General features: G+C 37.8%; 1 pseudogene; it reads right to left on the reverse strand.

Annotated features, from left to right (window-relative positions):
- The window catches only part of LOC110902288, a 128,852-nt pseudogene that overhangs the window by 59,095 nt on the left and 43,253 nt on the right, over positions 1–26,504 (reverse strand).

Genomic DNA, 26,504 nt, shown 5'->3' on the forward strand with positions numbered 1-26,504 from the left:
TAGTTAAGGGTAAGTTAAGAGCTTGGCAGAATGAAGTATTGATAAAACTTTGGTTTGCACCAGAGTCAAATAATACTTTTGCATAGACGTTATGCACTAAGAACGTACCTGCTATCACATCTGGAATAAGTTCGGCTTCTTGAGTGGTCAGCTGGAATGCTCGAGCATTTTTCTTGGTTGTTCCGTCGGCCGTTTTAGCTTTATTGTCTGCTGGTTTGGCTAACTTAGGACATTCATATTGGAAATGTCCCGTTTCTCTACAGTTATAACAAACCCTGGTCTTTTTCCTACAATCCTCCTCACGATGTCCTCTTGCCTTGCAAAAGTTGCAAATTATATTGCATTGCCCTAGTGTTTCTTGTTGCAATTTTTGCAGATAGGAGGTGATGTGGATTGCCCTGTTCCTCTTCTTTTGAAGCGGTTATTATTACCCGTACGAAATCCTTGGGTAATCTTTTGAGCCAATTCTTTCTTTCGATCTTCTTCTCTTGTTCGCACTAGTTCATCGGTTAAGGTGTTAGCTAACTCTACAGCATCGTCAATAGTGCGTGGTCTCGCAGCTTTAACGATGTTACGGATTTCTCCGATTAATCCCCAAATATAACGGGATATGAGTACCGGTTCTGGCGAAGCCAGGGTAGGTACCACTCTCGCATATTCGAAGAATGTCGAAGTGTATCCTCGACAATCTACGCCTATCATACGATGACTCAGGAACTTGTTTGCCATTTGTTCCTTTTCGTATTCGGGACAGAATTTTCTTTCTACCAGACTCTTAAATTCTTCCCAATTCATCGCATAGGCCACCCTTCTTCCTTTTGCTTGCAATACAGTGCTCCACCACTCTAACACCCCTTCTTTGAACAAGTTCGACGCATACATAACTTGATCTTCTTCGGCACATTTACTTATTGCAATTACTGCTTCGGTTTTCTCTAACCAACGCAGTACTGCAGTTGCTCCTTCGTTACCTGCAAATTCTGCGGGTTTGCAAGCAAGAAATTCCTTGTAAGTGCAACCAGGCGTTGCAGCTTTCATTTTCTTAGGGAGTGGGGCCTGTCGTGGATTATTATTGTCATGATTGCCGCCTCCATTTACACTATGACTAAAATTATCTTCTTGGGTACGTTTACTAGGAATGATTTGTTGCGGTTCAACAGGTTTCTGAGCAGCAGCCATGATTTCAGGAATAGCATTAGCTATCCCTTGAGTGATGATATTTTCAATATCTTGTCTAGTCATGTATTGGTTTTCCTGATTTTGCTCAGATTGATTTTCTTCATTAACTGGTTCATTACTAGCGTTTTCCATCTGATAATTGGTATAAGTATAATTTATTAGTGTCAAATAATTGCTAGTTAAATATAATAAAGCAATTACACATAAACACATAAATCCTCACAACACATATCTATAACCAAAATTGTCGATTTTCTCAACTTCTATTTTGTTTGATAGATTATATAGGCGTCAATACACACTATCTTTCTTACAATGTTTTATTTCCCATTTTACAGCGTTAGATTTCACTATTACTATTATTATACAAATAAACTTTCCAACCCTACTATTCTTTGATCCACTGGCAGTTCAGTAGTGACGCTCCCTCTCGTCATACTTCCAAGAAATTTGTTCCCCTATTTCTCAGATTCTATTTCCTGTACCTATCAGTTCTTCACCAAACTGATGTAGTTCGGCCAGGTTTTCATAGCTCATTGGCGGGTTGGGGATAGGTTTTGGATCAAATTGAGGAAGTAAAGTAAAGGGACTATTGATCATATTTTGGAATTGCCAGTCATTGGTCCACCATTCCTCCATTTGGCCTAACGGTCGTGTGTGGACTAGTGGGTCTGGAATAACTGGTTCTAGGTTTATTGGGAATTGGGCTGTGGTAGGGTAAGAGAAGAGATTATTGTTGACAGGTTCTATGACATCACAATTGGCCAGACGGTCTATTTCGTCCTGTAATGTGATCTCCTCGGGCTGTTTAGAGCTTTCTCCGATCTCTATTCCTTTTTGTTTTAAGTCTCTTCCTATTTCTATTTCTGCTTGTTTGGAACTTTCTCCGGTTTCTATTTCTTTCCCTTTGCTTACAGGATTTTCTATTTTAGGGAGTCTCCTAGTTGTGGGTTTCCTCCTGCGTACCTTTCTCCATCCTACATACCTTCTCCTCTTTTTAGGTTTTGCTTTTTCCAGCGGTGGAGCTTGGAATTCCAGAGGTTCCTCTATGTCAGCAACGTAACCAGTGAAGTTGTGGGAGACTTCAATTGGCACGGGATAGAGGTTGAGGTTCTGAAACGCCTCGGATAGCTCACTCATGCTGTGTAGCATATATGCAAAATGTACAAAAATGCTAAGTTAAAACTTTGGAACAAAGTTTAACAAATAAACATTTTTATTGCACACTAATTTGTACAACATAACAGCAAACAAAACACACTTGAATTTATTTATTTATTTACTGGGAAGGACTTATTACTAGACTTAGAGTTTAAAGATTTGCATTTTCTGCTACGGTAGCGAGCAGATACAGATTTGCCCATTTTTCATCTAGGTTATTTTCCCCTGGTGGATTATTGCCAATTTCCTGAATTTCCGGATTAAATCTCACTTTCTTGACTTTCTTTTCTCTTGCCCCTTTCTAATAATCAAATTCCTTTTCTCTGGGGTAAGAGGATTTTCATAATTTGCCTTACGGACAAAGATTCCTTCTTCTATATCTGTGGGATATTTGGAAGAAGAAGTTCCCTTAAGTGTACTATCTAATTTGTGGTAGATAGCAGAAATCTTTTGTTTACCCATACTGTAATTTTAACAATTAATCAGTAAATAAGCATATATTCACAGAATGGGAATTAAAATTCCTAAGTATTTTTCAATTACTTCAATAGGCTTAAAATAGTAAGCTTAATCAGTAAGCTTAAAACAGTGGCTCTGATACCACCTTTTCCTGTCACGGCCCCGGACCCGGTTTGACCCGTTTCAGGAGCCGCGGCACAGGAATCCCGTGGTATTTAATTTAGGCGACAGCGGAAGTCTTTTTAAAACAGGATCTTTCAATAATTTAAACTGCCCGTTTCATAATTTAGGGATAAATTCCCGTAATTTACAATAATGTGATTTTCCAGGGAAATCTTTATTTTCAAAACATGTTTCTTTTATTTATTTACACTGAGCCACTTTTCTAAGCTGGGAGTGCTTCATGGCACTTTTCCTCACTCACAACAGATTACCTGAAACATGTTTGAAAAAGGTTTTGTCAGCGGGGAAATACTGAGTGAATCATTCAGTTTACTAAAACGACACATTTGTTATAATTTACAGTATTAAGGGTGATTACAATGTTTCGGATATCAAACCAACTACCCACAGTATTTGTCACTCGACTACCCATTGGCTAGCCCATTTGTCCAATGGTGTCTGTGACTGTGGTCAGATCACCCCTTGGCCGCCCGTTTGTCCAAGTGTGACGGGAAATAAGTAATGTATACAAAACCCCACATACCGGCTATAATTTGGTGATTACATAGACTTAATCCCTGTAATTATAACTTTGAAAATAACTTGGAGTTTTGTAAAACAATTGATAAAAAGAGAATGACTCACTTTGCAGATTTTAGGAGCAGAGTTTAAGCCTACTGTATAGCCCTGATTAACCTAATTTAAATAACAATGCACACACAAACGGGTTAGTAACTAATTCAGCAGTTACGTCAATTCACGAGATTTAAACCCTCACAACGATTAATAAGTGAAATACTTAATCAATTCAATGGATTCACAACGAATGACAGAGCATAGTCCGAATTCGAACAGCACTCAAACATTCAAGTCGAAATCACAATGAATAATAAAGTATAAGCTCTATTTGAGCAGCACTTAAACAATCGTTGGATAGTTATAATCGATCGGACGTTGAATCGTAATAGTGATCGAGTTATTACCCTGATTGCGGCAGCACCTCATGAAATCGTGTGTGTTTAATTGTACTGTAACAGCCTTAATTCGACGTACACAGAGTATTTTCACGTCCTTTTCAATTCCTATTTCAAGTCTCAAGGTCGGCTATTTATAGTGATTTTTGGGACTCGCTTACGGACCGTAAGCCCTTTCCTTTGCGGTCCGTAAGCTAAGCAGTCTAATTATAGGCTGCCTGGGCTCGGGACTAGCTTGCATGATTCAACAACTTTGGCCAATCAGAACATAGCAACGTATTATTTAGATAAATATTCAACTAGGGTTTGTCCCCTTTGAGTTTTAGGGGCCCTGATCCTGATTTCGATTGTTCTGAAAATTTTAGGGTTAGTGTAGAATTACTTGGGTGTCTCAATTAGGGTTTCCTTATTATCTAATTATTATCCTAATTATTGATTTTTGTGAGAGTTGTTACAGATATGTCCTATTATGCGCCAATTAATTTTAAACTCAAATTATGCCTTGTAAGGGCATTTTGGTCATTTTAAAGGGTATAAAAGAGTTAAACTAGCAATCTAAGTTATATATCTGAATAAATCAGTAATTATGCTTAGTTTACTATGTTATAATAGTAGGATATCATATGTATGTGAATTTTATTAATTATAACCATATTATGCATCGAAAGGCCATTTTGGTAATTTCACATAAGCCTAAAAGGTCAAAACTGAAAACCTGAGTTTACAACTTTAGTCTACTATTAAAACATAAAAATTTACTGAGTATATCAGTAGGTATCAACCTTAATACATATAGACTAGTTTTGATACATACTATGTCGTAAAAATGCCTAAAAGAGGCGATTCAGAGCCATTTCCGGGTTTTCAAAGAAAAGCTGATATTTTTATAATTCCAGAAGGCTCAAAATAATATATTTATCATAATAAATCAGTAGAAAATGGTTTGAGGTCAAAAGGATTTATAAAACTTATTTTATAGCCCAAAAAGGGCAAAACCAGCATTAGCTGAATTAAGCTTAGAACACTAAGTTATGCTCAGCCTAAAAATAAATAAAAATCTCTAAAAATCCCAAAATATTATTTTATAACAGTAGGTATAAATTCTTGTATAAAAATTCGGGTTTAGATAGGCTATATGAATTTTATGCTATTTACTTACTAAAGAAGCTCTTAATTACGCTAATGAGCATAACTTTAATTCTAGACCTCAAACTGAACTCAAATTTTGGTTACAAGTCTATAATTCAGTAACTAAGATGTCTAACCTTTTATATTTTCAAAAATCATATTTTATGGACATTTGGGCATAATGGTCAACATATGGGCATTTAACGGAAATTTGCATAATAATTGGACAATTAGTGAACCAAGCCGTATAATCACAGAGGGTTATACTAACATGTTACTAGGTCCAAAAGAAGCTCTAAGGCAGGTCCTAAACTTGACTAAAACGGGTCAGAACTGAAAGTCAAAGCGAAAGTCAAACTATGCGACTTTCAGTTCCAAACCGGGTCTAAACAAAAAATTGTCGAGTTAAACATATTGGGACATGTTCTTACATTAGTTACCAAGTTATTTTAATGATCAAATAGGTTGCATGTATCCTACATTGCTAATTATGAGTTAATTTGGATTTAAGCATTTTGTTGACTTTTTAAAGTATATTTTGACTCGACAATTAACATGGTTAGAGTGGGAATCTGGAAATACCCTTTTAAGGGTTTGTTACCCACATAATTACCTACTTATAGGTATTTTTAATTCGAGATTTGACTGAGTAATTATGGACTAATCTCGAAGTCAAACCTTAATTACGATGGTTTGACTTTTAGCTAATTAACTAAGCTAAACTTAATTATGAATGATTAGGATTACTTACAAAAATCCTAATTAGGATTAAGGATGCTTAGGGAAACTTGTGGAAGTCCAGAAAAGCTCCAGAGCAATGCTTCAAGAGAGTAGAATGAGCAAGTGAAAGTTCACAACTTTGCTCCTCTTATATAGTGAGCTCTAATGCATGATCTTCATACACATAAGTCTAGGACTAAAACCAGATGTTTCCATGTGTCCCTATAATGCTAAAATACCAGTTACAAGTCCCTGAATTCGAATACCACCCAAATAAGGCGGTGGAACTGGCTGAACAGGCAGCTGTCCATTTTCTGCTGCCAGCGACAGGCTTACGGACCGTAAGCCTAAGTCCTTGCGGTCCGTATGCTCCTCTTGCGGACCGTATGCTGAAATGATTGCGGTCCGTAACCGACCTTTGCTGAAATCGCCCAGGTATGCACCTTACGGACCGTAAGCCTAGGGCCATACGGTCCGTAACCGCTGACCAGAACCAAAAATTTTTGCAACTTCCAAGTATTGACCATGCAATGTATAATGCCGATTTTCTCATGCTTTTACTGCAGTGTAGGGACCATTTTGCTCAACCTTTGCATGCCTAGCATGCTTCTTACAACTTTGGCATCTTGTAAAAGCTTAGATTGACGGAAACTTCAAGGATTAAATCTTGGATTCTCACAAAGGTTAAACAAGTTTTATTAAGCTATTTCAATCCTCCTTATACAAGGATTTAAATCAGGATTTTAGTAGTAACATCCTTAATGACTCAATTTCCATATAAAAGATGGAATTTTATTTATTTAGAAACAACCGGTTAATATATCAGATGTTTATCAAATGATTTAAGGATCTTGGGATTTATAAATTCGGGTCGCTCAGAGGTGTTTTAATAACATGTCGCCCTTGGGTCGTTCAGAGGTATTTTTAATAACATGACGCCCTCTTTACAATCCTACCATACATCTTTTATTTGATCCGGGTTCCTGACACGTTTTTCTCATGACACGTGTCTTAATTTTATTGGGTACGATTTTACGAGGTGTTACATAGCCAATCCTGAAATGGAAACTTGTTCCTTGCAACCGGTCGACAGGTGGCCAATACACGGTCGAGGCAAGCGGCTCCTAACTGTCACCTTACTAAATTCTCGATAATCAGTACACATACGAAAATCCATGGATCTAACTGGGGCTCCCCAAAGCGAAAAGCTAGGTTCAACAAAACTCCTGGTCAATAATCCCTGAAGCTGATTAACACAGTTCTTGCAACCCTCTTGGTAAGAGTATGAGTAATTAGGGCTGCCTCTGACCTGATACTGATCTGATACTCCTCCGGACGATGCGAGGGTACACCGGATAGTTCTTCTGGTAGCACATAGGTAGAAATCACGAACAAAGGGTGGATCCTCGATCCTCTTTTCCTCAGCGGGAAAATCCTTCCATGGACACTTCCAAGCTTTCATTGCAGAATTGACGCCCACCTTTGCACAATTCCGATACTTTGAAACAGATGACGATTCTCCTCTAGGGAGAGGGATACGCGAAGTTTTCTTCTCACAGGGCATATTTGCGCGATGTATGGTTTACCAATCCATTCTAACTACTGCTTTAAACCATCAAAGATAGTAGAAGGAAGATCAATGTCGATCGCTTGTCCCACAAGGTCGAATTTGCATCCCATCTAACATTTGAAATGTCAATTGTCTTGTCATCAACTGATTCCACAACAGGTTCAAATTCAAGGAGCATCAGGTCAAACGGAGCAAAGACAAAGCGATTAGCTACTTATACTAGCTACTATGTTGCTAAAGTCCTGGCGTCGCCCATGCCAATTCTAAATGTCCTTCCATGAGCATCATTTCTGGTGTTGTTGTTTTCATTACAAGTATTTCAAGTACTGTCGTTGTTCCTTTGGTCGTTGCCTCCTTAACTTAACCACAGTCAATCCACGTTGTAGTCACTTGTAGGCTAGGGTTACGAATACCTTGTTGTCGCTGTGACTGCTGCTCCCGATGTCGTTGCTCGAAACGAAGCCCTACGATTCCTCGCCATCGAGGTCCATCTTTCCACATTCTGAGCCACGTCCTAAAGTACTACTCACTGTGCTAGCAGTCACACATTCCGCGTTATTGTCGATTATCATTGTTTATGTCCTTATTGATTCGTAACAGTTGACTCCCATGAGTTGCTGACAAGGGTTAAGGATTCACTTGAGACCAATTCGTTGGTACTCGTTGCCGGTAATCAGGGTCGTCAAAGTACTGTGGTCGGTAAAGTACTACGCTCATCCTCCTGTCCATTGATGTTGCAAGTTGGCTGGGTATTACACGATATGCTTCCTAAGCATTGCAGAAGTGATCGCACTTTGGAGTCTAAGACGTTATCGCGCTAGGTTCTAGCAAACAAAGTTAGGTGAGGAAAGCATAGACCAATCTTTTGACGCGAAGACATCCATTTCAGGGGCGCTCATATAAGAACCTAACACTTTACACAGTTCGCTAGGCGTTCAGATGGGTGTTCAGGTAATACTCGATAGCATCAAGATTCGAAAGGATCCAGAGATAAATGAAAAGTTCACGTTCGAGTAGGGTACAATCACTACTACGGCCCCTATAGGTTTGTTATGTTTCACATTGATCGAATAATGGAATGGAACCCATTTTCCACTTGTTAAGGCTCACTGGGACTCGCATGCACCCCACATTATTATTATGTGTGCACCCACAATAATATTGTGATTTGCATGCTCATCTCAGCTCCTCTTAACTCATGTCAAATGGTTCCTCAAACTCAAGTAGCAAACAAAGAGCATCACGAAGCGTAAGTCATGAAGGTTTAGGGAAATACCACCCTATCAATCACATAACACATGCAAGTAATACACTAACTCATACTGTTGTGCTGAATGTGCAATCACAGGTAATAACATATGTGTGTGTTCACTAGTTACGCAGTGCAATGAGTATACGAGAGACGAACCTTGCAATCTGGAGCTGAGTGTCATGGTTGTATTCACGTTTTCAGAACTGTTCGGTTATAGTCTGGTTTTAAAAAAAATAACGTTTTCCCCTTTTTTAAAACCAAGTTCACTATAACCAATGGCTCTGATACCAATCTGTCACACCCCCAAAAATCCACACGCGGAGTATCACCGCAGGGAGCGTGATATGACCAGGATCTAGCCACCGATCACATTGAGCTCATAGGTATATTTAATTGAAACTTTCATTTATTAACATTAAGTGTTACATGTTACAAATAATTCACAGTATACAGCGGAAGCATAATTCATTCATTAAGAGTTTATAAACCACATGTAAAAACCATTAGTCTTGTTTTGCGATTTCCATGTATCTCGACCCATGACCACTCCAGTCTCCCAGACAGCAAGTTCCAACGATATGCACCTAAAGGCCTGCAAGGCATGTGACAACTGGCACAAAACCGGTAACTTCCGTACACTTTAATTATTATTTAATGACTGCAATTATGTGCTTTAGTGTCAACATTGTCTGATTTCATACAATACAAGTGAATTCATGCACGTTTTATACTACAAGAATTACATTATACATTAATGAACTGCGTTGCATCAGAAATACTAGTAAACTTACCGGTAAGACACAATGTGTCAAGAGAACTACAGAAAGCAGTCAGACATTAGAATTGAGGCCTAGGTGTAGGTCCAACGACAAGAATGCATTAAAACCCAAGAGTACATACAAGGGTCAACATATAGACGCTCCGAAAGCTAAATACGCACTAAAAAGCACCCGAAACGCACTTTAAGTGCAGAATTTTATTAAATTCAGCTATGACCAGCTTTTAAACTTAAAAATATCATGCAGAAATTATGTCTTATCGTCCAGAATACTTCCCTAAGTGTCAGGAATTGAAAGGGGTGCAAAAGGGTACAAGAAAGACGCTAAACGGTGCAATTTAACACTTAACGAACCGTTATTTAACCAAACAACCGGACATTACCCGGGACACTAAAATTTTGCCAAACACATTGTTTATTTATTTTTGGCTAGTCTTGATCCCCGGTTACCCTAACACCCATTAAAAATCAAATAAATAACTTATGAAAGCATATTACTTGGAATTGAACTACCATTACTATCTAGTTACAAAATTTACATTAACCCCCCCCCCCTAAACCGACTTTCAGCCATAGGGGACCCACAAATCATCCACCGTGATTCTCATATCTTGCTCAAGATTTTATCTCAATTATTTATTAGATAGGTTACTTGCTTTGGTGACCAAAATATGTGATAGTATCTACATAAAGCATGGCCCCTAAGATCACAATCACACTTCATCATTTCACTCTCTCTCCTCACTCTCTCTCTCTCTCCCTCACGGCTGCCCACAACCACCACCATCACCACCACTACACCACCCCATTCATCCATTTTCAAGCTTCATTCAAGTATCTAAGTTGATCCATGGAGGTTGCATCTTGAAGGGCTTTCAAAGGAGCTTTGTTTCTTGCTTATCCTTCATCTTTTTCTCATCATCTTCATCACTAGATCCTACCCTAGCCTTGTGCTAGTAGTAAGTTACTTGTACACCCTTGTTCATCTTGTTTTTGGTGATCAAAAATTGTAGTTTGATGTTTAAGTTTAAATCACAAGAACAAGAACACTAAGATGATGAATATGAAACTTTACATGAAACTTGAACATAAAAGATTATTTGAAGATGAAATCTTGTTGGATGAGGGTTGGGTTGAATCATACATGATATTTGATCATTAATTTATTGATAAACCCGTTGTTAGGACATTTGTTAATGCGTTTTTAGTAACATTTACACTCTAAAAAGCATGCTGACTAGCATTTTTAGCTAACTTCAACAGGCTGTAACTGGATCGTTATAAATCGAAAAACTGATTTTCTGAAGCCTAGAATATACATTTTCGAAAAATGGATCAAATGGCACTGGAATCGTAATTTTTCAAGGTCGTTTACTATTTTTAAAGGACTGTTTTTGGACAGCAGCTCAAGCTGTGTTTTTACTGCATAAAAAGTGTGTTGTATTCGGAGTCATAACTTAAAAACTGAGTAGAAACAGCTCATGGAATTTTTACTGTAGATGGTCACTGTTGTCGCGGTGATCCTCCAACTGGAATTTCGTCAATCGGACTTATGATTAATGTTTAGTGAATTATTCCGTAGACTGCAGTCAGAAAGTGACAAATATGATTTCAGTCCGGTAAATGAATTTCTATAAAATATTGGTAATGAACTGGACCCCGATATTTTTACACAATAAAATTTGGATCGTATAAGACCTTCTGTAAAAATTTGGGAATTTCTGGAAAAGGTTAACCATTTTATTAAAATGCTCAAAAACAGTCCAGTTTTGAGTAATAAAGCTGAAATGACATAAGTAATATATTGCATGTCTAATTGTCGGGTTTGTTATGTGCGAACGATCTACGGGATATTTGTAAAAGAAAATGATATGCAATTAAGCATGGACACCTCCATTTACAAAGGAGACTATGGCGAAATTTTCTAAAAATCCTAACACTTAGTAAATATTTTCCAGACAAATGTTTGCTAGTGTGTTCTAAACTATGTTTTTCGAATATAAACCTCGCCATAATTTTTGTAACAAAAATACACATACAACATACAACATACAAGATACATAATTCGGGTGCAAAATACAAGGAACTTATATTTATTTTTGAGAAAATAACATAAGTAAGATACTTAGTTAAAAATATAAATTATTTTTAACACAAGAATACGTACCCAAAAGATAGTGACTTGTACTTGTGCGATACAAGTTCAGTGACTAACGTTAATAAAAACACGTTTTGGTCACGACACTAGATAAGAAAATCCGGTGAAGTTTATGACGCAAGGAACGCAAAGTAGTGAGTTCATGCTCCCCCTTTTTCTTTTAACTGTTTTCAGTTTTATAATTCGGGGTGAAATACATGTTACAAATACTTCAATATTTACAAATTGGTATGTTGTGTACAAAAACGAGAAGTACTCTTGGCGAAAACTAGTGCCAAGAATTGATACGAGAAATCGTGTCACGAATAGGATACCATAAGCACCATTAATCGTGTACATACTAAGACCGCAGAACAAAAGGTTAGATCTAATGGGTTCCAGGGCAGCCCCACTCTTGGTGACAACTAGAACCAAGCAGTGTTTTTGTGTCTCAGTCGTGAATCGACTACAGAAAAAATGCCTATGGTTTGGTGACTTCCTTTGTCGTGTCACATGTTAATGGCTTTGCAACCCATTAACACTTGATACATATGGAGATACTTGACTCATACATGAATATGTGATTTGAAACAAAATACATACCATGTTTTTCATACAAAGTATACAAACATTCAACACATAAACTGCATGAATTCACACCAACATTATGTTGACGTTTTTCCAAAACTCACATGTATTTCAGGTAACTAGGATGAATGTACGCGTGGTCTTACTCATGCTCGTGGATGTCGCTATGTTTATCGTTAAATAAAGTTGTAACTTTTAAGACAAGATGCTATCCCGTGTTGTAAACACTCGACTTATGTTTTCAGTAATGTAATGTTCGAAGTTATTTTTGAGCATGTAGTATGTTTACCTTTCGTATGCAATGAGAACCTTTCATGATCACACCTCATGCTTCCGCCACAGAAAGGGGTGTGACAAGGCATGTAACAACGAATCAACAATAAAGTTGAGCGAGTTCACAGTTGGGTGTTCATTTTAAGTTGTTCCAAAAAAATAGTTTTCCTTTAGTTGGCTTACTTTCCGTGGGGGTTACCCCATAGTAAAAAAAAAAATATGATAAACCAATTCCTTCTTTCCCAAACCATAACCAGTGGGGGCTTCCCCATGTGAACCACTAGACCATTCGACAACTGACGGAAGTAAGTTGTGCCCTACGTCAATGTCTATCATCATTGACTAAGTGCCCAGATCCATTAGTACATGCCCGTCCTACCGACACGGTGTGAGGCTTGTCAACCCTAATAGCGCTATTAACTAATGACCCGCTCGCCATTGGCCCGGCGATTAAGTCGATATAAAAGTGAGGGACTTCATGATAGAGTTTTGTCTAGTAAGTTTAAGGTTGTTGTCCTACCCAAGGAGGACGAACGTACGTAATCTACCCAAGGAGAATACGCAGGATTAATATTGGCATCCTACCCATGGAGGATGGCGATACATATCCTACCCAAGGAGGACATGTAGGTTCCGTTTTAATTCTTTACCCCATTCCCAACCACCGGGAATCCCATGCCTTAGAAAGTGTGTGAACTCACCTCGGTTTGCTCGGCAGATACACACAGAGGCCAATCAAGCTGCTAGTGGTCAACCACGTCCTAACATGGTTACCATACGAGTCATGTCTAGGTTCAAATAGTGCACGTAAGTTTACACATAAGCTAGCAAGTCACGAACACATAACGATCATGGCATACACATAGATCACATTAACAGTCAAGTACACACATAAGATCCAACTTGTGCGACTCAGATGATTGGGCCGTTGAGCTTGTGCGAGCCCAATCATCTTGTGTGAGCAAATAAAGCCCAATGATCACCCGGCCCAACATGTTGTGCGTCCAACACAATCTTGTGCGACTCACAACGGGTTGTGCGACTCAGAAACATACCCGGCGCAAAACATGCAACCCAATACTCATCTAGCCCAACCAATTAAACAAACACTTAATCTTGTGCGGTCCAAATGGACTTGTGCGACTACGGACAACTTGTGCGATTGGGGTTTTGGGCTTTAAGGCCCAACAACATACTAAGGTTTAAATAGCTGTGTGTGGCCCAAGACTAGTGCGATCGGCACTGCCTTGTGCGATCGACATATCTTGTGCGATCATGCAAATTCTAAATTATACAGTGTGCTCTTGACTGTTGTACCTAGCTTGTGCGATTGCACTTGTGCGACCAGATCAGATCTTGTGTGATCTGATGTTGTGCGATCAAGGGAGTCTTGTGCGATCAGGTTTATTATCCGGAATTCATGGGAATTAGTTTCACCATTTATTTGCAAATCAATTCTAACAGTTTCCTAACTTACATCCATCAATCAAAACAATTAAACGGTTTCCAATCATGCAGATTATTGATCAAGATATCATTCATCATTGAATCTATATGAACCCTAAACAATTATCTAACCATAACAACTCATCATCATCTACATCGAATCAAATAGTTTGGTTAACACTAACACGCAATACTCATCATGCAAACATTTGAATCATAACAGCCGATTACATCTATTCGGTTCTCGATTAAAATCATGCAATCCGATTCATATGAAAATTATCACATAAACCCTAATTCTAGACCAATACAAATCTCATAGTCATCACGTAAGTTCGGTTCCATCATTCAGAAACACCAATCACTTGAGCCGAAACACACAATAAGTCATCATATGAATCTAAACCCTAAACAATCATGTGCAATCATACTAACACATTCTTCATGCTTTAATTTACCAAATCATCATCCAAGATCATAACCATCACAATATCAAATATCATGTATTAACGAGTTAACCAATAATGAGATACTAACCGAAGGGTGGAATGTGTTGGCTTGATCGATGCAAGAGTTCCGAATGAGGGAAACGGGGCTGCCGACTTCGAGTTAGAGGGAGGAGAGAACTAGGGTTTGGTGTGTGTTGAGTTTTGCAAATAATGAGGAACAAAACCCCACAAGAGGTGAGTGTATGCGTATAAAAGGGAGTGGGCCGAACCCTTTACATGGGCTGCCCCTTTTGGTTTCGAGTACAAGTAGTGTGGGCCGAGAAGGGTGTGAAGCAAAAGCCCAAAAGTTTGTGCGATCGGGTTGGAGTTGTATGTTGTGCGATCACATCACATAAACATATAACATATATTACACAATCCACATAACACCATATCATAACATTCCATTAAATCAATGCATCACAAAATCACATAACATTCAGACATGTTACATCAAAGCACACAAAAGAGTTCTAAAACACGAGTTGTCACACAATACAACTGAAGTTGTAAAATATGTTGGATACAAATGGGTCTTTTATGCAAATCATGTGAAAATTAAATAAAGTGATATAAGGCAAAATTGGTGGAACAAGTATTTTTGCAAAAACCTATGACTGATTATGAGGAGACGTATTCTCCGGTAGTGGATGTATTGGCTTTCCAATATTTAATTTCTGGTAATATAAAGAGAGAATTGATATGTGTCTTATGAAAGTTATGAATCACTGGATACTAAAAGTTTACATGAAAGTCCCTCAAGGATTTAATTTATTAAAATCATGTAAAATAAGTTCTCGAGAACGATAAGATCATTGTATACAGATTCATATTTGAATACGTTGAATATAATTGGAACTCCTGATGAGTATCCTAAAGCATTTAAGTGCTTATAAGGCTAAGTGGAAACATCTTATGGATTTAATTCTTGTGCACCAATAAACATACATAGAATACCTGTACTTGGTGATTATGGTATCTCAATGTACAGTGTATAAGCATGGTACAATATGTATTATACAAATGGAGCAAGTGTTCAAGACATCCTTGCATATGATATAGAAATCAATGAGGAGGTTTATGTAACAGAACTCCTAAAGAGTGTATGCACATACACTGTTTTTCAAAGTGGAAAGAAGTAAGTGAATGATTGTAAATGCCTGAAGCACTGATTTCAAAACCTCATGAATGTATCTTTATAAACTTAAAAAGATAGTATGGACAAAATAGTTGGATTGAGTGTTGTACAACTCATGAGATATTCTGATAAAACGCAATATGAGTTTGATAATATCATCCATCTTTATCAAAAGTCCTCTCCTAAAAGTTCACTATAATCGCAATTTACAGTGATGATGTCTAGGCACCATCGAGAGAAACTGTCGAGCTTTTAGAGGGAGAATTTCTGAATGACCTTGACACGGTCTAATTATTACTCGAACTGCAGTTCGAGTATATATGTAATTATATTTTACCAATCCCTCAAGTACATCTAGAAGATGGTGTTTGGATATTTTAGTATGGACATAGTTGAACCTTAAAGTATGTTAAAGGTTGTTAAGTCATTTGTTATAAGAAATGCCTATTATCATCTCTTACCAAAGTAGAGATTCTTATTCTAGAAGTACCATGGTTAAATGCATAAGTGCATTAATATGTCTTGCTAGCTATGTATGGTTATAATATCTTTCACTTGAGCTTATTGTCATGATATAACCTTTGTCAAGCGAAGAGACATTGGAATGAGTTCAAAGAAATATTTCAGGTATAAACGATATTTGATTATATTTTACTAACCTATCAAAACAAGTTTGGTTAGTCTTGTAGATGCAGGAATGTAACAAAACACAGTCGTGAACATATGATATTTTTTGGAAGGAGACACCTAAAGTCTCGTTACAAGATTATACAACATTGCTTTACATAAAAGATTGCACATTAAAGGATCAAGCGACAAATCATTGGCTGCAAAAGCTTTGTACAACTTTCAAGGAAGATGGAGAGACATCAGGATACATGTTAAAATGAGTTGGCGACTTATTCAAGTTGCACTCTTTTTCCCTCACTAAGTTTTGTCCCATTTGGGTTTTCTTAGTAAGGTTTTTAATGAGGCAACACACATGATCCAGAAGTATCATGAGAAGAAAATACGCGCTTCACTCTTTTTCCCTTAGCTGAGGTTTTGTCTCACTGGGTTTTCCTAGCAAGGTTTTTAACGAGGCAGCATCTCAAAGCGTATTAAGTTGATAACCAAGGGGGAGTGTTTTAAATATTTATTATATTATTATGGTTATCAACTCCTAAAATAGACTGACTTCTTCTCCAAGTTTTCTTCTCCTATATATACTACCTTGTATCTCTTGTATTTCTTTCTCCCTACATCTCTTTCTCTTATTGTTTACTATTAAGCTAGTAGGTCGTTGTTTCACAACATATATATATCTAGTTCAGTTATATATTTCATTCGTTCTTTCTAACTGGTTATTGAGAGATAACTCTTAGTTTTAATGGTTACGACGACTCAAACCAAAACACGATGCCAAGTTAAGAGGCATCTAAACACTAAAACAGGGCCTTCTCCGAAAATCTTCGAAATTACGTAGGCCATGTGCGAAGATAAAATACGGGCCCTAAAATATAAATTTCTTAAAAAGAATATACAAAAAAGTTTTACATATATGAAATGAATTAAAATTTGTGGAATCACCCGCATGTTGCGGCATGCTGCTTTTTTACGTGGAAACGTAGATAAAAAGCACATCACACGCGCATTTGGACAACGAAACGTAGAAAAAAGAAAACACATTGTAAGGGTAAATTAAAAAAATGTGGAATAGTTACGTCATAACTTTAAAAATCGTCATTTACGATCATGTAAAACCATCGTAACCTATCCAAATTTATTAGAAAACCCACAGAGTTGAAAGTGAAAGAAAACACTTTTTTCATAAAAAAAATGAAACACACAAAACTAATCGTGGATTGAATAATATTTTAAGAAATTAACATAAATAAACATTTTTAAACTAGATTTGAGAAAGAACAACGATTCCCATTTTGATTTAGTGTAACACAAAACTAATGACATTTTCATTTAATGCATAGGTAACAAACATAAAGAAAAAAATCAACTAAAAATAAAGTTATTAAGATTAGAACCCAAGACCTATTTGCTAATAAAGTGACATAAAAACCACTAGACCATGAGCCTCATCTTGTCATTTTCCAGTTCAGTGTATTTATGTATTCTAAGTTCCACAGCGTAATTTTATTAAAAAAAAAAAAAAAAATTGAGCCTCCGGAGCCGTCAACCACCCGCACCCCTCGGGCCGCCCCTGCACTAAAACAATGACCGGGTGAAAAAGTATATTAAATCCACCACTCCTTGAAACTACACATGGTACAACAATATTTGCTACATTAGTTGCTAGAATTTTAGTGACAGATAATGGGTTAGGGGGTTTATCCGGACCCAATCCTTGAAGTTTGGACCCATGTTGAAGATGATTAAAACCCTTTCAAAAAAAAAAGATGATTAAAAGGCATGGTGGGGCATACAAATTGAATTCCGGTGTAATTGAGGATTCCAATTCCAGCAGAAGCAAAGTTGGCACCGTGAAGAAGCTTGTTACCTTTTAGTAGCGGATTCATGAACCAATGGGGTAGTGGTTCATTGGCAAAGACAAAGCCTTTAAAAACACCTAAGTTAGTAAGAGCAATGTCTTAGGTTCAAGTCTCACAGACGACAGATAATTAAAGAAATTAGTCGTTCACAAAAAAAAAGTAGCGGATTCAGGTATGGCAATTGGGATTTCTTTCCCATATGTTCACCTTTAGGTAGCGTTCGTTTCATGGAATGGAATGGAGTGGAATTAGGAAGTTTTTCTTTGTAAAATTGATCTTGGTTGGGGGATGGAGGAATTTGAAATCCAATGAATTTCTTTAATCAATACATTCCATTCCATTCCTTCATTAGAGTGAAGGATTTCTAAGGAATGTTGAAATAGTCACAAATTTCATTGATTAAAGAAATTCATGGGATTTCAAATTCCTCCCTCCCCCAACCAAGATCAATTTTACAAAGAAAAAATTCCTAATTCCATTCCATTCAATTCCATGAAACGAACGCTACCTTAGAAACACCAAAAAAAATAAATAAAAAGATTTAATGCCGACAGATGTATAAATTGATGGCTTAAATGTCATAAAAACGACCAAATTATTTATTTATTTATTTTCATATAAATGTACAAAAGATAAATACACAGATAACCATACAGCCAACTTGTATTTTTATTAAAATAAAAATATATAAGGTTCATTAATGTTGTAGCCTCTTAAAAACACAGTTTTCTAGATTCTTTTTAACAATTTTATACACTTACATGCTAAAAACATGCGTACTGGGCGTGTTTGCCCAGTTTTTTTTGCCCAAACACGCCAAAAAACGCTCCCCCCACCCCCCACGGCGTGATTGAGCGTGATTTCGCAAAAAAGCCCCCCCAGCGTGTTTTGAATCACGCTAAAATGACAAATTGTTGACCAATTACATGCATCCCTCTTTTTCTTGGTCAATCCCCCTTTTTTGGTTAGTTTTTTTATTTAATTCTTTACACCCCTTTTTAACATAATACCCACATCCCCACTACACCCATTTTAGAAAAACGCTCAATAATGTCCCTTGCTGACTGGACTGCCACATGGCGGAAAACGCCCAAGGATAGGAGCATTATTCACCCTTACCACTACGCATGGTCTTATAAAAAAGCTTTTAAGAATCTGAACCTGCACCACTTTGTAAATTTACTACAACAAAAATAGACAATGGCGACCAAAAAGCGGTTGCAAACATAGCGACCATATATTCAACATAAATCAAATGATCGCAAAAATAGCGACCGAAACACATTGGTCTCAAAATTAGTAACTGAAAAAAATCGGTAGCAATATTAGTAACTGAGAGATATTGTTTCGATAGTAAAATGGTCGCAAATATAGCAACCAAAAGTCGTTTCGGTTGTAAAGATGGTTGCTAATTTTAAAAAGTAGTAGAATAAGAGTCAACTTGGTCGCAAAAATATTTATCGAAATTGTTCCGGTCGCAAGTATAATCACTAGTTTAATTAATTAAAATCTTCCTACACTAATAAACGAAAATCTTTTTGTACACGTGTCATTCCCTGGTGCCTCCTCCTTTTTAATAATAGTATTACATATTAATTAATTTTGTACACAAAATATAATATAATATTAATTAAGTAATATAGTTAGAGATAAACGTTTAAATTCAAATTTAATTAATAATTATCTATAAAAAATATAAATGTATCAAATAATATAATAAGTATAATATTATTTAATATACTTAGAGATCAAACGTATAATTTTGTTGGTGCACTTGTGTCTGTACTTTGTTTGTATTTTGTCATGATATAAAACGATGTCTTTTGTTAGTCTTGTTTACGTCTTATGTTTGTTAATAGGTATGTTTGATGTAAGTTTGACCAAGTCAACCATCCTCCTGGTTTGACTTGGCCAAACAGTTAGAACATTTTGTAACATGTTTTGTGTCGAAGGATGAGTCATCGAAGGATTGTTTAGATCCTTCGATGAGCTCGAAAGATAAACTTTCGATGGATATATATGGACCTCGAAGGATACATCCTTCGAGGTATATGTGGATCCTTCGGTAGGTGTCTGATCGATAGATGATGTTTCGATCAGTCTATCTAATCCTTCGACCAGACTAACTGTTATGGGTATATATAGTCATGTAATGTGTTCACTTCACTGTGTGAGTGAACTTAGTCTTGTAGAGAGCGTATTTTCAGTTTGGTCAAGGGCTGTAACCGTGTCCACTGAAATACAAGAGAAAACTTTGATATCTCGTGTGTCTTCCTTTCTCTTTGTAGCTTGTGTTCTCATATAAACTACCGGTTTGCATTCTAGCTTGGATTCCGCACTTGCTAGTGTGTTAAACATAACAAGGATAAGGTTTAACCTCGACCTCCGGGGGACCTACAAGTGGTATCAGAGCCGTGGCTCTTTTCCTTGTTAAAAACCGAGTTTATACAAGACTTTGGAGTGTTTGGACAAAACTCACATGGTTTAGCACCCGTTTTTAGTGTTTTTCTCGCATTTCTAGACGTAAAAACGTGTTCTAAACTAACCGGGTGTGTTAAAGGACGGGTTGGGTAACTTAAAAACTTGTTTTTAAGAAGTTTGGTAATTTCCGGCCAAATTCCGGCTTACTCCGGTGACCGGTTTTCTGGATAAGAACCTTCTTTTTTAGGTAATATTTTATTGGTCAAATCTGATTTGGTAGAAAGTATGATCTGAACATACCTTCTGCCGAAAGTTTCTCTACCAACTAATCACCTTTTCACCAACCTGTCACTTTTTGTCAACTATGTCAGTACAGATCGAAGGATATCCTTCGAATTCGAAAGATCATCTTTCGATTAAAGGAAGTTCGATAGATAATCATCCTTCGAACATCCTTCGAAGTCTGTGTCTTATCCTTCGATCCAAGGAATCTTTTCGAAGGATATATTTTTCGATCTACAGTTCTTATTCGAAAGATAAGGATCCTTCGTTTGGAGAATCTTTCGAAATCATTGTTCGAAATTCAACAGTGATCTTTCGAACACTGTTGATCCTTCGAACAAGTATTGATCCTTCGATCCTAGTCTGTTTTAGTTTAACAAGTTTGTGTTTTTCAGGTCTTTCGATCAGGGATCCTTCGGCTGGTTGTTATCATTCAAGATATTAACATAGTTTGTGAAAATTAAATTTAAAAAAAAAAAAGAAAACTTGTTTTTTAGTTTTTAAATCAATTTTCACTTAATATATTAATTTTTATAAAATGGGAACAAACGGTCAGTGGGATCCAACCGCGTGGACTCAAACAACTTTGACTCCACAATCATCAGCTACGCAATCATCAGCCACGCAATCTGCGTCAGATTTCAACAAAACTGCATGGATGCAGGCTATTGCCCCACCTCAAGCTGCATTGATAACTGCAAATCAATGGGCATTGGTCACAAATCAAAGCAGCAGCATTCAAGCAATGATGCAAAACGACAGTGAAACTGGTATAAGCACAAAACCGCCAAAGCTAAATCACATCAATGATTGGGGATGGTGGAAAGAAAGGCTGAGAACTTATGTTCAGGGGCAAGGTCAAGATCTATGGATGTGCTTTTTCACCGCATTTGACAATGATTTGGAAGTTGCAGGATCTAATCCAGAAACTTACAGCACTATGTCTGATGATGATAAGAAGAAATTTGAGTTAGAAAAGAAAGCATTCATGATTCTCACACAAGCTCTTCACAGAGACATTTACCACCAGTTTGTTTACTGCACGACTACTAAAAGCTTGTGGGATATGCTCACGTTACGATGTGAAGGAAATGCTCAATCTAGAAAGATCAAGCAAGAATTACTGAAGAAAGAGTTTGAAGGATTCACGTGTATGGAGAATGAGACTTTGGCAGAGTTATCTACAAGGTTCCATCACTTGTTGAGTGAGATGTTTGCTTTTAGAGTCACTGCCACTCCACAAGAAATGGTCAAGAGATTCGCTGATAGCTTACCAGCAAAGTGGAGCAGTTTTCTTGAAATTCTCAAAGAAAATGGTGTTCTAGACACAATCACCGTTTATGAGTTAATTCAAAAATTGGAGAACAAGGATGTAGAAGAAAAGCTTAAGGCAAAAAGAACACTAACTCCTCAAAATCCAGAGATGTACTATGGGATTGCAGGAGGTATCAGTGGAGAAAAACCAGTCTCTCAACACGCGAAGCTTCAAACAGCTTTCATCTCAAACACCGGACCTTCCACAACAAATCAGTTTGATCCTTCAGCATACACGATGATGTATTCAAGACCAGATTCTTCTTCTCAACAACAGTATGTGCAACCGACAGCTCAGCAATTCACACCACCGCCTTTCTTAGACCCAAGCAGAGCTCAGCAGCGACAACCGCAACAGCAAGGGTTTTATGGAAGCTCTTCAAACTTTCAAGCCACTTCCAATCCGAACACAGTCAGATTAGACACTTCCAACTTTTCCAAAGTCACTGTCGAAATAGCCAAGGAGCATATGGAGATGTTGAATACCTTGGTTAGTGCTTATTGTGGATTAGTCGCAGGTCAGATTGGGAATATCAATCTAACCAATGAAGATTATCAGCAAGTGGATAAAGAAGAGTTTGAAATGATGGATATCAAATGGGCTCTTGCTAGTGCAATTCGAAGAGCAAAGGAGTTTATGGAAAGGACGGGGAGAACCAACTTGGAAAGCAACAACAACACCAAGTATGGTTTTGATAAGAATGCTGTCACTTGCTTTAATTGTGGTGAAAAGGGTCACTTCAAGCGGGAGTGTCAGAAGCCACCTAAGCAAGGAAATCAGAATCCCTTCAGGAATCAGGGACAGCCACAACAGCAACAGAACAACAATTCTGTCAGATCAATAGTTCCTGTTGGAGGAAATGCATCTGGATCCACAAACACTAATCCCCACAGAGGATTGGTCGTTCAAGCTGATGAAATCTGCAACTGGAACCTTCAGCTCGGAGAAGGAGGAAATGGTGGAACAACATGTTATGCTAAAGTGATTGAGAAGGTAATAGAACCCGTGTCTGCTGGTGAATCTTCAAAAGATGAAGATAGTTCCGGTTATAGTGGGAGCATGGATGGGGAATCACTTGATGCTGGTGATTTATCAAGTGATGCTTTAGATTTGGAAGTTGATAAGCTTTTGGCTGAAGCTGAAGCATTATGCAAGAGGAGATCTATTCTCTGCCAGAAATCTGCTGGAACTTCCGAGAAGCTTGCTCAGTTCTTCTCTGAAGATGGATCTTTTTCTTTTCATACAACCTTTATGGCTCACGTAGAAGGTCAGACTTCTCAGGTATGTGATACTAATTCTGACTCTATTTCTGTTCCTATTGAATGTGCAAAGTGTTTAAAATATGCAGAAAAGGAAAGTCAGTTTGAAATTACACACAAACACAATCAAGAATTGATTGTCGATCTTTCTAAAGCAACCGAAGCTAACTTGTTTTTAACCAGAAATGAAAAGGAATTTAAAGCAACAATTGCGTCATTAAGACATGATGTTTCAGAATTACAAAAGGCTGTTTTGCGAAAACAACATGCTAACAATAATCTTATTGACACAATTGAAAAGCAAATGGTAGAGTTAGCAACAGCTCGATGTGAATGTGAGACAATTAAGCAGAAACTGGAAAGCTATTCCAATTCCTGCTATGTATTGGATCACATTATTGACGTTCAAAAGAAAAAGGGGGATGCAAAATGTATTGGATTCAAATCATGTCCTCTCCCAATGAATCACAATTACTCCAAATTGCCTGATGACGAGGATATGCCCTGTTTTGAACCTACTGTGCCACTCGGTCTAGATGACTTTGCAGCAGGCCTCGGGTTCACAACTGGTACATCATCCTCGGGTCAATCAGAATCTGAGAATGTGACAGATTCATCGTATGTTAAGGAACAGAGTCCTCCCATTGTTGAGGATGCTGATTCTTCGGACGATGAATCTGAAGAAATTGTGAAACAACAGTCTAACTCGGTTACAACAGATATTCCAATCGAGAATCACATCTTGTGTGATCCACCAGTGAAACCGAGTAAGACTGAAATGTCAAAAGCAATAGAGTCCATTGTATCTAGCCTTGAAGGGAATAATTTGTTGTACACGCTCAAAGGAGATAGCAAAATCTACTCTAACAAAGATTTTCCAATTAAAAATGTAAATCAAGATTTAATTGAGCAAATTTTTGAAGGATGCACTGATAAGTTTTTGGGGAACAAAAGTGGCAAAGTTACCGTCACTCAATGTGATCCAATTCCGTGTGAACAAATTAGAAAACAATACGGAAACAAAAAACTACCAATTGAGCGAAAACAACAAGTCAACTCCGGAAAGGGTAAGGTACAGGGAAAGAAGGCTCAGAACAAGAATGTTCAAGCATCTAAAATTCAGCAGCCTAAGACTGAACAACCAAAGGTTCAACAACCTAAAGTTGAACAGTCTAAGGCTACTCAACCTAAGGCTGCACAACCTAAAATTCAGCAATCAAAGGTTGAGCAACCTAAGGTTCAACAACAAAAGGTGCAAAACAAAAGAGCTCCTGTTAAGAAACGAGAACCGAAAATGAACTTTGTTGGATCCACGGGTTCAGACAAACTTGAAACATTTCAGGATAAATCTGACGTTGACTTTGTAAAACAAGTTAGAATTTTAAAACGAAATGATCAGAATAATTACACCCAACACACCAACGGATGTGATTTAGGTCCAAGCACGTCTAGATCACAAAGTTCATTGTCTGGTTCTCCGTCTGGTCATCAACATGTTTCTCCGAAGTTTGTAGAGCGGAGAACATGTTTTGAATGTGGCACAGTTGGGCATATTGTAAGATATTGCCCATACCTGCAAAAGCTGAAGTCAAAAACGAGTGCTCCCCAAGAAATCAATTACCAAAAACGACCAGTTTCCGCGAAACAAGACCCACGTATCTTGAAAGAAAGGGAAAAGAAGTTAAAGCAAAAGAATCAAAAGGTAATTGAAAAGGCCTTAAAATCAGAGGTCAAAGAAGAAAAACCTGTACAAGCAAAACCTGAAACTGTAAAACCAGTAAATGCTAAAACAATAAATTCAAATACTGGTAAAAGACAAACAGCTTGGAAGCAAAAGCAGGTAATTCAATCAGGGGGAGCACCACAGGTTCTTTTTCCTAATCATCAAGTGATTGAAATCACCTTCCTTGATGATCAAGGACGACCCAAGTCCACAAAGGCTTGGGTCCCCCTCTCAAACTGATAAGTTAGTTGCATGTGCATGCGGCTCCAGGAGGAACTATTAATAGTCATTGGATTGTTGATAGTGGGGCTTCCAGGCACATGACGGGCGACTATCGTCTTCTTTTCGATGTGCGAAGTATAAGAGGAGGATATGTTGCGTTTGCTGGAGACAAAGGAGGGTATATCACCGGCGAGGGAATGATCTCAAATGGAGTTGTGAGTTTCGACAAAATCAATTATGTGCAACAGTTGGATCATAATCTCCTGAGTGTTTCTCAGATCTGCGACAAGAAGTTCACCGTGCATTTTGATGATGCCGGTTGTTATGTGCTGAAGCCAGGATTCAAGATTCCCGCAGAATGGATTCTCTTATCATCACCAAGAGTTAATGATTTGTATGTCCTCGATATGAGCCAAGCAATAACTAAGTCCAAACAAGTTACTTGCTTTATTTTAAAAGCCACTGAAAAGGAGACGATCTCTTGGCACAGACGGATGGGTCATATTCACCTCAGAAAAATGAATCACCTTGTCAAAAACAATCTGGTGAGAGGTGTCAATGTGAAGAATTTTCAACTTCAAGATGTCTGTGTGCCGTGTCAGAAAGGGAAGCAGATCAAGAAATCACATCCATTGAAGAAGGTTAACACTGTAAACATGCCACTCGAACGTCTGCATATGGACCTTTTCGGCCCAGTCAAACACAAGAGTGTGCACGGGGAGGTTTTCTGCTTGGTAGTCACTGATGACTATTCAAGATTTTCATGGGTTGCTTTCATGGTCCACAAGAGCGAGACTCCAGAAATTCTAAAGAATTTGATCACCTTGTTGGAAAATCTTTATAATCTAAAGGTGAGGCGAATTCGAAGCGACAACGGAACCGAGTTCAAAAACAGGGTTATGGATGAATTTTGCACTGCAAAAGGAATCCTTCATGAATACAGCTCTCGGTACACGCCACAACAAAACAGACTCGCTGAAAGAAAGAACAGAACCTTAATTGAGACTGCAAGAACCATGTTGGTTGAGTCTCAGCTTCCAGTTCGATTCTGGACTGAAGCTGTTGCCTCGGCTTGCTACACGTTAAACAGGGTTCTCACAGTAAAAAGACATGGCAAAACGTGCTTCGAACTCCTACACAAGAAGACTCCTGACTTGGAATATCTAGAACCTTTTGGTGCACCATGTACCATGATTGAGCCTGACGGGAAGTTTGGTGCCAAAGCTATCGAAGGTTACTTCCTTGGGTATGCTACTCCTAATCTGCGAGTATGGAACCTGACTACCAAGAAGATTGAAGAGTGGGGTGAAGTAAAAGTTCAAAGATATTCTAATCCACCGAAG

Source organism: Helianthus annuus, chromosome 6, assembly GCF_002127325.2.
Source record: "Helianthus annuus cultivar XRQ/B chromosome 6, HanXRQr2.0-SUNRISE, whole genome shotgun sequence".
NCBI lineage: Eukaryota > Viridiplantae > Streptophyta > Magnoliopsida > Asterales > Asteraceae > Helianthus > Helianthus annuus.